At 41.4% G+C, this 14,835-nt stretch overlaps 1 protein-coding gene across 6 annotated transcripts in view; it reads left to right on the top strand.

Annotated features, from left to right (window-relative positions):
• Positions 1 to 14,835, top strand: part of DAB1 (DAB adaptor protein 1) — a 213,941-nt gene that overhangs the window by 96,608 nt on the left and 102,498 nt on the right. The gene's annotated exons all lie outside the window — the stretch shown is intronic.

Raw genomic sequence — 14,835 nt, 5'->3', positions numbered from 1 at the left:
AGAGAAGAGGTCTTTGAATCCAAAACAGTTCGTACACCAAGGGGCAGGGGGATGGTGAGACCCTGTGAAAGTTAAATACAGCTCAGAGGTGCATCCAGGCAAGGGCAACAAAACCACTGATGAAACTGCTCAGAAATTGTAAATACATAAATTATTGAAGTATTTGTTAATTGTTAAGTTAGCATTTGTGATCTCTGAAGTAGTTGGGTGTCAAAGGATTTGTAGAAGAAGCAGCTGGTACAGCTGTGGTAGAATGAAATCTTAGAATGTTTCAGGGAATGGTGGCACTGCTGCTGTTCTGGGTTGGGGAAATAATGGGGTTTTGAAGGTCATCTCTTAATTGTATCTGTTCATCAAATGCTGCATCGACCTATAATGGGGACATGGAGTCCAAACTTAATGGATAAGGTGACGTTCCATGCTTGGTTCTGTGTGTTCAGAATAACTTTCAGATGGGATGTGAGGTGATTGCAGGTGCTCAAGAGCCAGGGAGTTTAGGAAAAAGACTGGAGGAGAAATAGGTGATAAACAGCTGAAGTTGTGAGAAGAGTTATCTACAACATCAGCTGCTAATGTAAAATGTAATGACTCTTCCCTTGGAAGATGGGATGTTTGCCAGTCAGTAGACTGTGGCTTCTGGGATATTATTTTTCCATGAGAACATGTCAGAAAATGTGTCTGAAGCTCATTCAGAACATTCCTTTTTTCTTTTCTCTCCACTTTTTCTTGAAGAAGACTCCCTGCAGAGTTTCATCTCCAGGTGCTGAGTGAGGTCTTAGCCCAAGTTATTCCCTGAGAATTGTGAGTGACCCCTGATTTTCCTCATGGAGAGAGAGCCCTGATGGTAAATTGAAAAGAACTGAGTCTGTAAATTAGCATTTTACATGTCATCCCTTCTCACATGAGCAACATGAATTGTGCAGACAACAGCAGCATTTTTAGTTAATGAACCCAGCCTTGAGCACTGTTCACATTTAACATATTTACAGGGGGTAGCATCCAGTCAAAAAATTCCATTAATTCTTTTTACATGAATATTGTGTGCATGAGTGCATGCATTTATGTGTGCATTTGTATGTATGTGTACACTATTAGTGTATGCAGTGTTAAAGCATATAGAGTAATTCAAGAAAAATCACTGAGGAGGTTTCATTAGGCATGTAAATGTATTCAGCAGAAGATTTGAAATAACTCTTTAATGGAAAAAAAGGAAAACTGTGCCATTTGACATGAGAAATCTATTTAGAACTATAGTATATGCACAGTCTGTTTTCTGCTTTCCCTTTCTTGAAACTGTTGCCTGAAATATTATGGTGGCATGCAAAGGCTTGAAGTTTAATTTTAAATTTAATTTGCCTGAATGCTGCCAGGGTATTTTTACATAGACAATAAAATTGTAACTTGGTAATACTTGGCACTCAATTTCTATAGAAATGGCATTCAGGATACAACTTTGGGCCCATAAGTAAAATACTATGAAATCACACACATGTTAATGATGATTTTAAAATATTTTCAGGACTATGTAAATGTAATTTCTGCCTTGATTTTGTTAGTTTTATGGGCAGCAGGGGAGAGAGTTTGTAACAGTCATATATATGTATATTTAAAGCTGTGAATGAACTTTTTTCAATCTGTTAATGCAAATGTTCTTTAATGGCTAAAAATAGAATCAAATTACTTCATATAAAAAAATCTGGGACCTATTTACTGAGCTTCAGGCAGAATTATTCTGCCAATAATATTCTGAATTTTCTTGAATAGAGTGCTGGAAGGTTACTGTGCTGCTGAAGGCTGAGCTTCCTCACCTGTGATTGCTGATAACCTGGTTGTCCTTCCTGACTTCAGTCCTGATAAGAATGCCTGTTTGGTGAAAAAAAACCCCAATATTTTAATGGCTATTACAATAGGAAGTATTTGCCTTGAGGTGTTCAACATCAGTTATCAGTGTAACTTTATCTTCAACCTCTTTGTCATGATCTCGGACAGCACAAACCCTTGATCTGGGCCTCCTTATGGGAAATGCTGCTTTCCTCAGTGTTGCACCTGAAATCAGCTGGCTCAGGGCTGAGCCTGGTACTTTGCTGTGTTCCAGAGCTGGTGTCACATCTCCAGTGGGATGTAATTCATGGGGAGGACCAGAGGAAATGAGAGAAAAACTTTTTTTTTTTTTTTTGTTGAATGTAACATTTCCCATTATTTTCTGGTGTGTTACCACTCATGCAGATCCTTGTACTCATTTAACTGCTTAAGAGTTCCCCATCTGAATAATCAAACCCTTTTTTTTATTTGTTCCCTGACATGTTAGCCTGGCAGTGGTTTGGTGTTTCCTTTTCCTGGCAGTGATTCCTTTTGCAGAGTCCCTAACCTGATCAGCTGGGCTTTCATCCTGTTAGGTGGTCATGCACACCTGGTTACATCACAGTGGAGACCCTCTATGGATGTCTCTCTGCATGGAATTAGGATTATTTCCCAAAGGAAGTCTTTGGTTTAAAGATGCACCACGAAGTCTCTGTGTGGTTGGTTGGTTTTATTTACTAAAATAGTGCTCAATAATTTAGTATTTAATGAAGTAGTGAATGCTCTGAGCATTCACAGCTCAGGACTGTTCTGTCTTTCCAAGCACTTTCTGACACCCCTTTGACACAGAGACCTGAAAGTCACAGCTAGAATTGGACATGGTGCTTTCCTTCCCTATCCTGTTTTTCCCAAGTCATGTTTGAAAGGGAGTCCCTGCTGCCAGACCCAAATCCCATATTGCTGATGTCACTTTTGCAGGAGTAGGTGCTGAAGGAATGCAGCTCTGGAGCTGAATTCTGGAAGGTGCTGCAGTGTGGTTGTTGTACACCTATGCTGCTGCTTTTTCCTGCACAGAGTACTCACACACACACACACACACACACAAAAAAGAAGTATATGACTGCTCCAGAGCCAAGCACATCAGTAAAGAGAGGCTGAATTTATCATTGTGCAGGTGGAGTGAAAAGTTGTGTGTGCAGTCACAGAGTAACTTCTCTTTCCATGTGACACCTTCAGGTACAGACAGTCCCTGCTGGAGGATCAAAGTCAGGGCTGTGTGCTGAAGGCAGTCACTGTCTGTGGTCACTGCTTGCTAAGCAGGGCAGGAGGAGGAGGAGGGATGATCTCACGCCTTGGGGCAGCAGCACAAGGTATTGGAGGCTGAACTCTGTGTGCCATTGCTCCTGTGTGTGTCGTGCAAGATGTCACTTCACTCTGGTAAAAGTTACAAGGAGCTAAACCCAGAACTCATAAAGGAAAATACCGCACAACTTTAACACGTTGGGTTTACCAGACACCCCTATAATTAAACCAAACATCATCAGTAACCAAATCTCTTTCAAAATGGTCAGAAAGACTGATAAATTTCTTGTCAAAAGTATTAGGTTCAACTCAGATTTTGTTGACATGTTTTGGGCTACCGCAATGTGCATTTCCTTGGTTGGACTACCTGAGCTAAGGGATTAAGTACCATTAATTTCAGCTCCTGTGTAGGTGCCTGTAGCTTCTGTGTACCTGTGAGTTCCAAGTATAAAGTGTTTTCTGTGACTGTAATTTGGAATAAATCTAGAAAACTCTTCTAAGCATCGTTTGCAAAAGAAGCAATCTTTTTAGAAAATTAAGTGACCTTTTCTTTGCCAGTGTGATGCTATGTCAGTCTCTTATTGGTTGGTTGGTTTTTGTTTTTTAATTTTTAATTTACTTTCTTGCTAAGCACTGTTTTGTCATGTTACTATGCCCAGTGTAATAGGAATCATTATTCTGCCATTCTTGCTGTGTTTTTGATAAAAATATATCTGAGGAAGAAACCCATTATGCATCGTTTTTTTTTTTAAGAAACATCTCTATGCTCTTATTAAAATTAAATAATATAATGTATCTTAGGCTTCTTAAAATCTAAGTAGGATGAAGAATTCATTGCAGATGGTCCTGTGGAAAGGCTTTGCAAGAGGAGGCCAATCAAGTAGGGATAATTAGAGTTACTATTTAAATATGCAGAAAGCAAAAAGCTTATCTGGAAGAGCAGAGTGAAGTGTAAGTACAGCGTAAGACTCACGTAAGGATGATTTGCAAGCAATAAAATCACACCTCCCTGACTTTGTAAGTACAAACTAATAAGCAGTATTTAATAATGGAGACTGTAATAGTGTGGGATATAAACCCAGTGGAATGTGATTTTACCATTAGATCTTACCTGAAGGGGATGGATTGGTTTAGCACCGAGAGAGTGAGGATTACAGGTATTTGGAATGTGTGTGCAGTAAGGGATGAGAGTAATTGCTCAAGATAATCTCTGAGCAGTTAACTCAGAATAATGATAGGGAGTTGGTGGGATTTCTCTTCCCGGGTTTTACTTCTTCCTCTGAATTAGCCTGAAAGTGTGAACACCTCTGATGGGACTCTTGCTGCTTCTGTGATTTGGGAAGGTTTGCTGCAGAACAGAATTAATGTGCTAAGAACAAATCCTCCTTGGCAGAGGAATGGGTCGGATGGTCTTCAAGTTCTTAATCATCTCTGATTTTGTAACTCTGTCATTATTTTCATTAATTAACTTGAGTGGGTAACACAAACATCACACTTCTTCCAAAATTGATATTATTACTGCCTGCCATTTAGTCTGTTGATCTGAAAAAAAGCCCAAACCAAAATGTTCAAGTGGTGCATAGGCAATAACTTCATTGAATGTGTGTTTATCTGAATGGCTTTAATTGGGCATTGTCGGCAGCCCCACCATGTACAGAGAGCCTGCGTGGTACCACAAGCTGGGCAAGGCCAGGCCTGCCTGATGCTGGGATTTGGGAGGCAGGAGCTGCTGGAAAGGCTGGAATTCAGGAGCTGGTTCTTCCCTGGGGCTCAGCTCCAGGGCAGTGGCTGCCAAGGGTGCCCTGCTCCAAGGAGAAAGGAGCTGGGGGCCTGACCACTGGAATTCCTTTGAGCTCCCCTGGCCCTTTCACAGGGCCATGGGTGCTTAACCCATGGTCCTGGCTACCTTCCAAGTGGAGTAATTAAATTCTGCATTCCTGAATTCCCTTTCGTTTTAATTGGATTTGGAATTCTTCACCTTTTGGCTTTAAACTCTCCTGGCAAAACAACTGTTTCTCATTACAGCAAGGGCTTTATTCACATCAGGCTATATTAGCCTTGACTGTAATGTACATTGCTTTAAGTGTGCCAGGTGTTCCAGGAGAGCAGTGTACAAGGGAGAGCAACATTTTACTTCTGTTTTTAATTGATTTTCTTTGCTGTACGGAAGTGCACCCATTTGTTGATTATTCCCGTTTGCTCTCTCGGTTTACAGGCCCTGTTGAGACTGCAGAATCAAAGGCAATTCATGAAAATATTTTAGATCTTTGCTGCATCCAGGAAACCTTCTGTTTGCCTCTATGTGCAGCTTTCATCTCTTTTGTGTAGTCAATGAAATCTAGGGCATCACTGGAAATTCAGTTTTTACTGTGTATCCAAATGTTCACCTGATCATGGAGACTGCTCAGCACTTCAGAGGAACCAGCTGGTAAACAAGGGAATCTGTGCTACAACTCCCCTAAAATATGGCTTGGTTTCTACTGTGCCAGTAACTTCTGTTCATGTACTGGAGCCTAAATAATTGATTTTTTCAGTGTGTGCCACAGCATTTTAAAGCCCAGGCTGCCTTGTCAATGAGTACTGTGATTCTGCAGAAGTTTTAATTAATGAATAGGGATGTCCAAAAGGTGTAGGCAGTAATGAGAATGAATACTTGGTTTAAATCTAGGAAGGTAATTTCTGGACAGGACAAATCTTTGATATGGATAAAATTCAGATTAGTTCATGGTTCACCTGGCCCTAGTGATACCTACACTTAGAACTTGTGAGCACTGCTGGCTTACAGTCAGAATATGTTTTTCCCTGCCTAAAATGGAATTCTGTTAGTCAATTCACATTAGCCAAGTCTGAGGTCTGTGTCTGGTTGGATTTATTTGCACGGGGCTGATGACAGAGCTCTGTTTGGCTTTTTGTTTGACCTGGATATGTGTATCTTCCTTAGTGCTGTCAGTCTGCTCTTAGGCTGCTCAGTGAATACTCCTGTTACTGAAAATCCAAGATCTGTAGTCCTTTATTAAATTATAGAGTACATTACTTGCTCCTTTAGTATTTACCTTTGGGCATTAGGACTCTCTTTTTGCTAGAAAATAACCTGGTACAGGGTTTTGTGGGAGCTTTTGAAACCTCTCTGAAAGAAAAAAAATCATCCAAGCACATCTGGGAATGCCTTTAAAAAAACAAGTAGTATTAATGAGCACATCTGCATTTTAAAAAAATTATAGTATATTTCATGTAAATGATTGCACAAAAGTCTTTATAAGTAGGAAGGTCCCACCTATGTTATGGACTATAAATTCACTTTGTACAGCATGCTGTCCCTTTTTTCTGTATGAATTCCAGAGGACAGCCCCAAACTGACAGAAAGCCTTTCTGTTGTGGACTTGATTTTGTTGGTAGGCAGAGAGGGCGGGCAGAACCAGCATCCTGTCTTTCATCCCTCTGGATGAGGATTAATCATGATCACAGCTGCAGAATAATGCAGATCTTAGCTGGGGCTGGCGAGGGGGAAGGGGTGGGTATGGGGGGGGGCAGAGGGCGTGATCTCCCCCCCCACCAGCCCCTCCTGCCCTTTATGAAAGAGTTGGAAGGAGCAGATTCCTACTTTTTTTTATTTTTTTTTAACTAGTTAATCTTTTATGCATCTTGTGTTTTTTCCCTTAATCGTAAAGAATGCACTCAATTTACTGGTAACACACACACACACACAGAATGTTTGCATGGCTTCCTTGTTTCCTTGATGATACATCAGGCACTGGGTGCTGAAATTCTTCTGGTTCAAAGGCACACAGATTTACACCAGTGACTTTTACTGTGTCTCTGTAGGCAGCCCCGAAATGCCTTGCAGGTCAACTGTTCTTGAAATGGATAAAAGTGTGCTAATTCCTTCAAGGTAAATCAGAAGGATTATGACATCTAGGAAGAGGAATCTGCCAGACAGTTCTGAAGCAATATAACCAGGACTGACCCAACAGCGTCTCTAAAGCTTCCAATAAAATTGCCTGAGGAGTCTGCCAAGAAGCCAGATGCTGCTGCTGGAAAAATACCTTCTGTAGCTTGGCATTTGTCCTGTAATTGCTTCCAAGAGAGAATAAACTGTAGCATGACAGTAGAAGGTGAATGGTTCCTCACCGCATGCTGCTTGGTGATTTTTTAAAATATTTTGAATAGAAGCATTATTTTCTGATGTGTTACCACTCATGCAGATCCTTGTACTCATTTAACTGCTTAAGAGTTCCCCATCTGAATAATCAAACCCTTTTAAAATTTTTTTTCCCTGTCATGTTAGCCTGGCAGTGGTTTGGTGTTTCCTTTTCCTGGCAGTGATTCCTTTTGCAGGGTCTCTAACCTGATCAGTTGGGCTTTGATCCTGTTAGGGAGTGAGGTGGTCATGTACACCTGGTTATGCCACAGTGGGGACTCTCTATGGATGTCTCTCTGCATGGAATTACGATACAGCAAACAACTCTTGGCCCACACATGTCCAAGGGTTAGACAGTCGTGTGGCTTTGTTTTTTCTTCTAGTATCTTTTCCAGTTGTGGGAAGAGCACTGTCTGTTATTATTCAGAAATGCTGCTGATCTTACCTCTAACCAGAGTATGCATGGAAACTTTTTAGGGAAGATGCTTCCTCTCTTTGAAAATGGTTAATACTCCTACTGATAGAAAGCAGAGGCATTTGAGGAGCAGTGTGTAACCTAATCAGATACAAATGAGATGAGAATAGATAAGTGATTCCAAGAAAAGTATTTATTTGAAACTGCTCCAGGAAAATCTAGCAGCTGTCCTCAAATACTTCTGTTTGGTATCATGCAGGAGCCTGCCTGCTGTTCATCCCAGCAATCCTGAGGGGCTGCTTTTAGGAGTGGTTTGAAAGCTGAACTGTTCAAACAGAATGGTCAGAAGTAATTCTGCAGCTAAAACTCATCAGAGAATTGGAAGGGACTTTAAAGCTCATTGAGTTTTAACCCCTCTGTGATGGGCAGGGACACCTCTCACTATCCAGGCTGCTCCAAGCCCTGTCCAGCCTGGCCCGGGACACTTCCAGGGTTGCACCCACAGCTTCTCTGGGAACCTGTGCCAGGGCCTCACCATCCTCACAGGAGAGAATTTCTTCTTAATCTCTGCTCTAAACCTATTCTCTGTCAGTTTGAAGCTGCTCCCCCTTGTCCTGTCACTAAATGTCCTTGTGGAAGGTCTTCCTTGGGGGTTCTCTTCAGGTGCTGGAAAGCCACATTTAGCTCACTTGACAGTTCAAAACACTGATATTTGTCAGTTGTGAACACGAATGTAAAAGTGATTATTGCCTGTTTGTGTGAATTCATACAGTGTCAGAAGCTTCTTGCTTTTTCCCTTTGCTGTGCTAGACAATGAACTTTGAGTTTGGTGTAATAAAGCAAAAGTCCATTTCCAGCAGGGTGAATTCCTTTGATCAGTTCTCCTAATACTTAACAGTCAAGGGAACAAGGGCTGTGTGTTGAAAAATAACAGTGAACAAAGATGCTGGCAAAGGGGCTTTCTGTTATTGTTGGCCTTAGGAAGGTTTCCTTTGCTTTGCTGTAGTGTCAGGAAGCTTCAGAGAATGGAAGGGCACAATGTACAGGTCAACTCTTGTGGCTGAACAAATCTCAAGGGGACCTGGAACAGTTGGTGCAAAATTCACATCCTTTAAGAAGGTCAGTGTAAGGCATCACTCCAAACTTTACTTCAGATTTCAAAGTATAGCTTAAGTTAGGTACAGTGCTGTTATTTTATTTCAAAGGAACGAGAGGGTGAGTTCAGTTCAGTCTCACTTGAAATACTAAGAAAATACAATGAAACAGAGCTGAATCAAGATATTTCTGTGAAGGACAGGAGATGAACAAGATTCCTGCAACTTACTGTGCCACTTCAAAACATGCTGAGCTGTCCAGGATGTAAGATATTTAATTCCGTAACATTTTCTTCCAATTAGAAGACACAGATTCTGATTGTGAGGAATTTGCATTCCAGTATGAAACGTGGTGTCTGACATTGCTTTTACCTTCTCCCTGGTGATGCTCCTGACTGCACACTTCTCCCTTTCCTCTGGTGTGATGATTGCACCACTGCACTTTAGTAATCATTTAACAGCTCTAATTACAGAATGCTGTGATCCCAACTGTGTACTTTGTCCTCTTTGCCTTCTTAGTCCCTGTTTCTTTGCTGCTGAGAGGATCACAAAAGAGCTGTTCTTCTGCTTTGCAAAAATAAATTCCAAAGGCCCTGCTTGGGTAATGTACAGATCTGCATTTTCTCGTGGCTTTGGAGTTAATGACACTGAATTTTAGCCATGGAGGGGTTGGTTTGTCTGCTCTTGTTTACATCAGTCATGCTGGCATAACTTCTCTGACACTAATGCAGATACACCAGCATGAAATTGGTGTAACTCCAACTCCATTAAAATCAATGGAATTAGCCAATGTGAGTCAAATGCAAGGCCATTGATTTTGTGCTGGTGTGACTTTATTGACTGGAGTGGAGGTGAGGCAGTTTCTGCTGCTGGGGCTCGGGTCACAGCCAGGCTGTGCCTGTGCTTGGGAGTAGTTGTGACTTTGGTTTCTTGTTTGTTCTTGCACAGCATGATCAGAAATTCCTTCTCTTTTCTGCTCCAGGGTCAGCAGTGTGGGAATCTGGGAGTAGTGAAGTCTTGGAGTAGAGCAATTGCTGGGGGAAAAGCATTAGGTAATTCAGTTTCACTGAGCAATCTCTAGTCTCATCTGAATGATTTCCTCTGTTATCTGCTATGTGGTATCAGAGGAATGATGTGGAGTTTTTAAGCCTGCTCCTTTTTGATGTGATACCCTGCTAAAGCTTACAAAAGCACTCTGAGTGGAGTTTTGAGTCAGAAAGTGCATTTAAAGGAATGATGAGTGCTGTATCTATACCCCAGCACGCTGGGATTGTTCCTGGTTTTCAGCTCTCTGAGCTGGAGTTGCATTCCCTGCTCCATGGGCAGAGGAGATGTAGTTTTTCCTGAATTCAAATGCCATACCTTTAATATTTCAAAAATCCTTTAAAGCAAGTCCATGTCTTCTATTTTGCCTTTGTTGCATGAGTGCTGCCCTGTATAATAGAAAATAGAAACTGGAATATTAAAATGAAATGTTAGTAATTTGCCATTAAAAATGTTGATGAAATCAATTCATTCCTTTGAAAAGCTTCTTTTTAATCCGGTCAGCATTTTCTGTGAGTAGAAAATTCACAGCACTTCTGGTGAATAATTGGTGGAGTGGAGTGCAGTATTCACCACGACATGGAGTGATTTCCAGGAGGATTTCAGTAATTATTCCTGCCATCGTTGGAATACTAATAAAAATCTTATTTTAGAAATGTTTTATAGGTCAGTTTTTTGCCAAGATGCTCTTCAGTGGTGAATCAGCTTCAGTGGTGCTATTTACCCCATCTGAGGAACTGGGTAACATGCCTGAAAGATACCCTAGAGACAGAAAAATGAAGCATAGTTTAAACCACAATAACCTTAATAAAATGTGTTATTAGCCTAAGTTACATGTAGGATTTTGTTTAAAAAAAGCTTCTTGTTTTCAGGAGATAAGAGAAGTGTTTTATGAATACTGTCAACTACAGCAATTAAATACTGTGGGAAATTAAATGCTGTGGTTGGAGTACTCGTTATTTTTCTGATATTGGATGAATTAAAAAGGGTTTTTTGGCAGTGTTGTTCTGGAAGACACTACAGACATAGTACAGAAAACTGCATAAAGGACATAAAACTCCTTCCTTTATCATAATATATAGAAAATCAGGAGTGGAGGGAAATACATGCTCATTTTAGAGCAAGCAAAACTAAATATGAGATCAGGAGGCAGCTGTGAGTCTAAAAAGCTGTCTAATTTAGGGAGTGAGTGGGAGATGAAGGGTGCTGGGTTCCAGGGGAGGGTTTGTAGGGGAATAAATGTTTGTGTAGCATCTCAGTTTGTGCATGTCAACAGTAAAAGTCCTTTCAGCTTTACAGGCTGCAGAAATAGCAGTAAGAAATGGCAGGAAAAGGCAGTGCTTGCATGGAGTGCCATAAAGGAGACTCCTTCGGCTTTGTCACTGGAAGCAGTGAATTCTGCTGTTCTGGGGCAAATGGCAAAACAGAGGGGAGGGACAGACCCATGAACAATCCAACAGAGGCTGTTTTCTGTGGCAGGGCAGCCAGAATTCCAGTGCCCAGTCCTGTTAAACACTTTACAGAATTTGCTGTAATGAAGTGTCACCGACAGCTCTCCTGTTTGCTTTTGTTTCCTCCTCATTTTCCACTCTCTGTCGGTGTCTTAATCTCTCTTTCACCTCAGCTTGCTCCTTTTCTGGTCCTTACTTGTAGGCCTTGTTAGCTGCAGCGTATCAGTGGGTTTTGGATCAGTCCCTTGGGTTCCTGGTTGGAATTAGTGCAGTGCCTGCTGTGACAGATGAATCCTCTGATGTTTGCCAGCCCTGACCATTGGGGAAATGAGCTGATGAGTACAAAACAGTGTGAGCAGCACCAGAGGATTTCCTGGCCCCTCTCCCCGGAGGGTACGAAGAGCGCTGGTGGCAAGGATGGGTTTTCCATCGTCCGTTTGTGAGTGGTCCCACTGCTGTTCTCTGTGTTCGGCTTCGAGGGCAGGTGGGAAATGGATGAGTAACATTTTCTCCCAGGATTGCAGACCCTTACACTTGAACTGGTTTTAGTTTTCCAGGATCACAGCACTTTTCACTCTTATTTTCACTTACATTTTACCCTTTTAGTATGTTTGGGCTTTGCTTAACACTTGTAAAACCACAGGCATCAACATGATTATGTTGGGAGCTTTGGAGGAGAAAAAATTAATTGCAGGGCTCCAGAGGCATAAAAGCAGGAGCTAAGGATGGGAGCACAGCTTTTGTTTTGTCAAACCAATGTTTGGGAGGTACCATCCTCTTGTCAAATCCCACTTTGTGGCTGTGGAGAAGTTAAATACCTAGGGAATGCCAGGGCTTAGTTACAAATCCTTTCTAAGACTGCTTTTCTTTTATTTAAGCAGATGGAAACTGGTTTCAGGGGAGGGAACTTCTTAAGTTTTGAAGTCCCAAAGAAAATTAATTAATTCATGTATTTGAAAGCCAGAGGGGAAGTATTATGATCATCTTGTCTGACCTCCTTCATAACTTGGGCCAAGGGAAGTCTCCTAATAACCCCTACATGAGCTCACTGAAGCGTGGTTGAGAAGACAAATGATTTGACAGAAATTGTTGTTTCACAGGCGTGTGGGGGAGGCGAGTGGAGCTTGGGACTAATTTCCCCATGCATAAAGGGTCCAACCTGTGTTAATCCTAACTGCAAAGTGAATTTACAGAAATATTTCTTTGCTGAGGCTTTAGGTTTTGTGCTGGCGTAGGAGTAATAGAGAACACAGGCTTAAGAACTTCTCCTGGAATTAAGAGCCAGTTAATTCCAGAATGCGCTGATTGTGTTCCTGCTGTAGCCACTTAATAAGGCCACGGAAAATGTCAGTATTTTGTTAAAACGAAGAGCTCAGAATCCTCTTTAGGAAAAGCTGAGGCATGCACATAACATTGCAATAGCTGGAGCAGTAGCAAGGCACACAAGGAGATTGTTAGACTGGATGGATATGTGTAAGATGATGGATTTTTTTTGAATTTTTTTTTGGAAATGCAGCTAACAAAATTTTGTCTTTCGAGCAGGGAGAGAAATGTGGCAGAAGTGATCAAAGCAAATAGCATCTCACTGATAAAACACATGCTGCAGTACTTCCCACAGTTGGGAGGCTGTGGTATTTAACAACGGTGACCTAGATTGGAGGAGACAATGAAAGCTGTTGCGGTGAGGAGCAGATTGACTGCCATTCTCATCTGGGTAATAAACGGCTGAAATATGGACAGTGCATGAAAGTTTGCTAATGTGGCTTACATAAAGACCTATACTTTTGGAGGAATTGTCTCTGTAGCAAATTCAGTTTGAACTATGGCTGGTGTCTGACAGATGTTTATGTGCTCCTTTACAAAGATACCTATTACTTTATTCAAGGATCTATGAGCCTGCGAGAGTATGACCTGATTAGGTTTGAAAGTAAATCAATATGTGAACCTGTCCAAAAACAGACATGCATTTATTTTAAAAAATATTACTCAGTGGGATAGCCTCGAGGGGATATAGCTTTTCTGGAGAGTTTCAGATGAGATAGCAGTCATATGTTGTTACTTTAAAATATTCAGTGCCATTCAGATGCTACTATTTCAGCTGTCCTGTTGGAAATAGCTGACAACAGGAGATGGAATTCCTGTTGCTTTGTAGCCACAATGGCCTTCTAAGACATTAAAACTTGCTTAACTACGGACCCCAGGGGTATTTGGTATTTATTTTTAATTTATTTTTTTAATAAGTGGATCTATTATAAATATTTCCCTTTTGTGAAGTGGCTCATGTTAGTGCTCCTTGTAGAATTATGCAGTTAACCTTTGGGTGAATATAAATCCAAATTCTCGAAAAATAAACTGTCAATCCAGCTGTGACTCGAGAGATGCTTTAAGTAAGTGCCATTGAGCTGTAAAGGCTGATGCATCCCTACTGTGCTGTAAAACTAAATATTATTAAATTGGGTTGCAGGCAGGGGGAGGGGAAGGAGATGGGGGTTGTGAGGGACATCTGTTCTGCTCAGAGCTCCTCTCCCTGCTCGTGGGGGGATTTGAAGCGTGAGTGAGGAGGGTGAGGGTGTTCCCCCCAGCGCTGCTCCAGCAGCTGTGCTTGGGGAGAGGCAGCTCCCTGTCCATGGGCCTGGCCAGAGAGAGCTTGGGTCCTGGAAGCCTCACTCTGGGAGCTGTTAGTCCTTTTCCCTCCCTGACCAGCCTTCATTTGCTTTCTCCTTTCCTACTCTTTTCTCAGCTGAAGCTTCATCGAGATGCTGTTGGTTTATGCAGGTCTGTTACACCAAGCAGGTGTGTTCAGCAAGCACTGCAACTTCAATTTGTGCCTCGCTTTATTTTTTTTCCTCCTTTTAAAATTTTTTTGCCATGCGATGCTTATTCAGATTCCACAGAGGGGGGAACAGGGAATTTTGTATTTCAAAATCAGTTCAGCAGATTTTGAAAAGCTATCTTTGAATATTCTATAATACACAGACAGATTTGAAGAGCTTATTAAAGAAAGCCCCTGACACACTTCAGCAATATTAAATCACTTCAGACGGTGCATGGCAGTGTAATGTTACTGAAGCATTTTAAAATGTTAAAAGAGCCTGGATTTGAAAGTACTGGTGGCTTCACAGCCCTTACTGTGAAAAGTGATTTCAAGTGTCAAAATTATTCCAGTGTTTGCAGTCTGTTACTTTCTTAAATGACAAAGAAGGGGCATTAGTAAATAACTCTAACTGCAGTTAATCTCTGGCCATCTAACCAGCTGATATGCTGGGTTAATATCTTTATTAAATGCTTATTTAATAAGTGGGCAGCTGTTCCAACAGGCCAGATGGACTTCTCTGTAATTGTGCTAATAATGAGAACTTTCTCACAAAAAGAAAGGGCAGTAAGAAGATGCATTTGGTGAGGGAGCATCCTGACAAATGTCTTCAGGACAGTCTGGTCCTCTGCCCTCGACAGACTGGCTGGAGTAAGTGGTTCATCACTCAAAGCAGGAAGGACCAGCAGTGAGAACTGGAACAATGGGTTCTTTTTAGCTTAGATGTTTATTCTTTGTGTATTCTTTGCCTCCAGAGCCCTGACATCCCCAGTCCTGCC

Source organism: Geospiza fortis, unplaced genomic scaffold (genome assembly GCF_000277835.1).
Source record: "Geospiza fortis unplaced genomic scaffold, GeoFor_1.0 scaffold396, whole genome shotgun sequence".
NCBI classification, from domain to species: Eukaryota; Metazoa; Chordata; class Aves; order Passeriformes; family Thraupidae; genus Geospiza; species Geospiza fortis.
The sequence above is the reverse complement of the archived record's forward strand: the minus strand, read 5'-3'. Positions and strand labels throughout refer to the sequence as shown.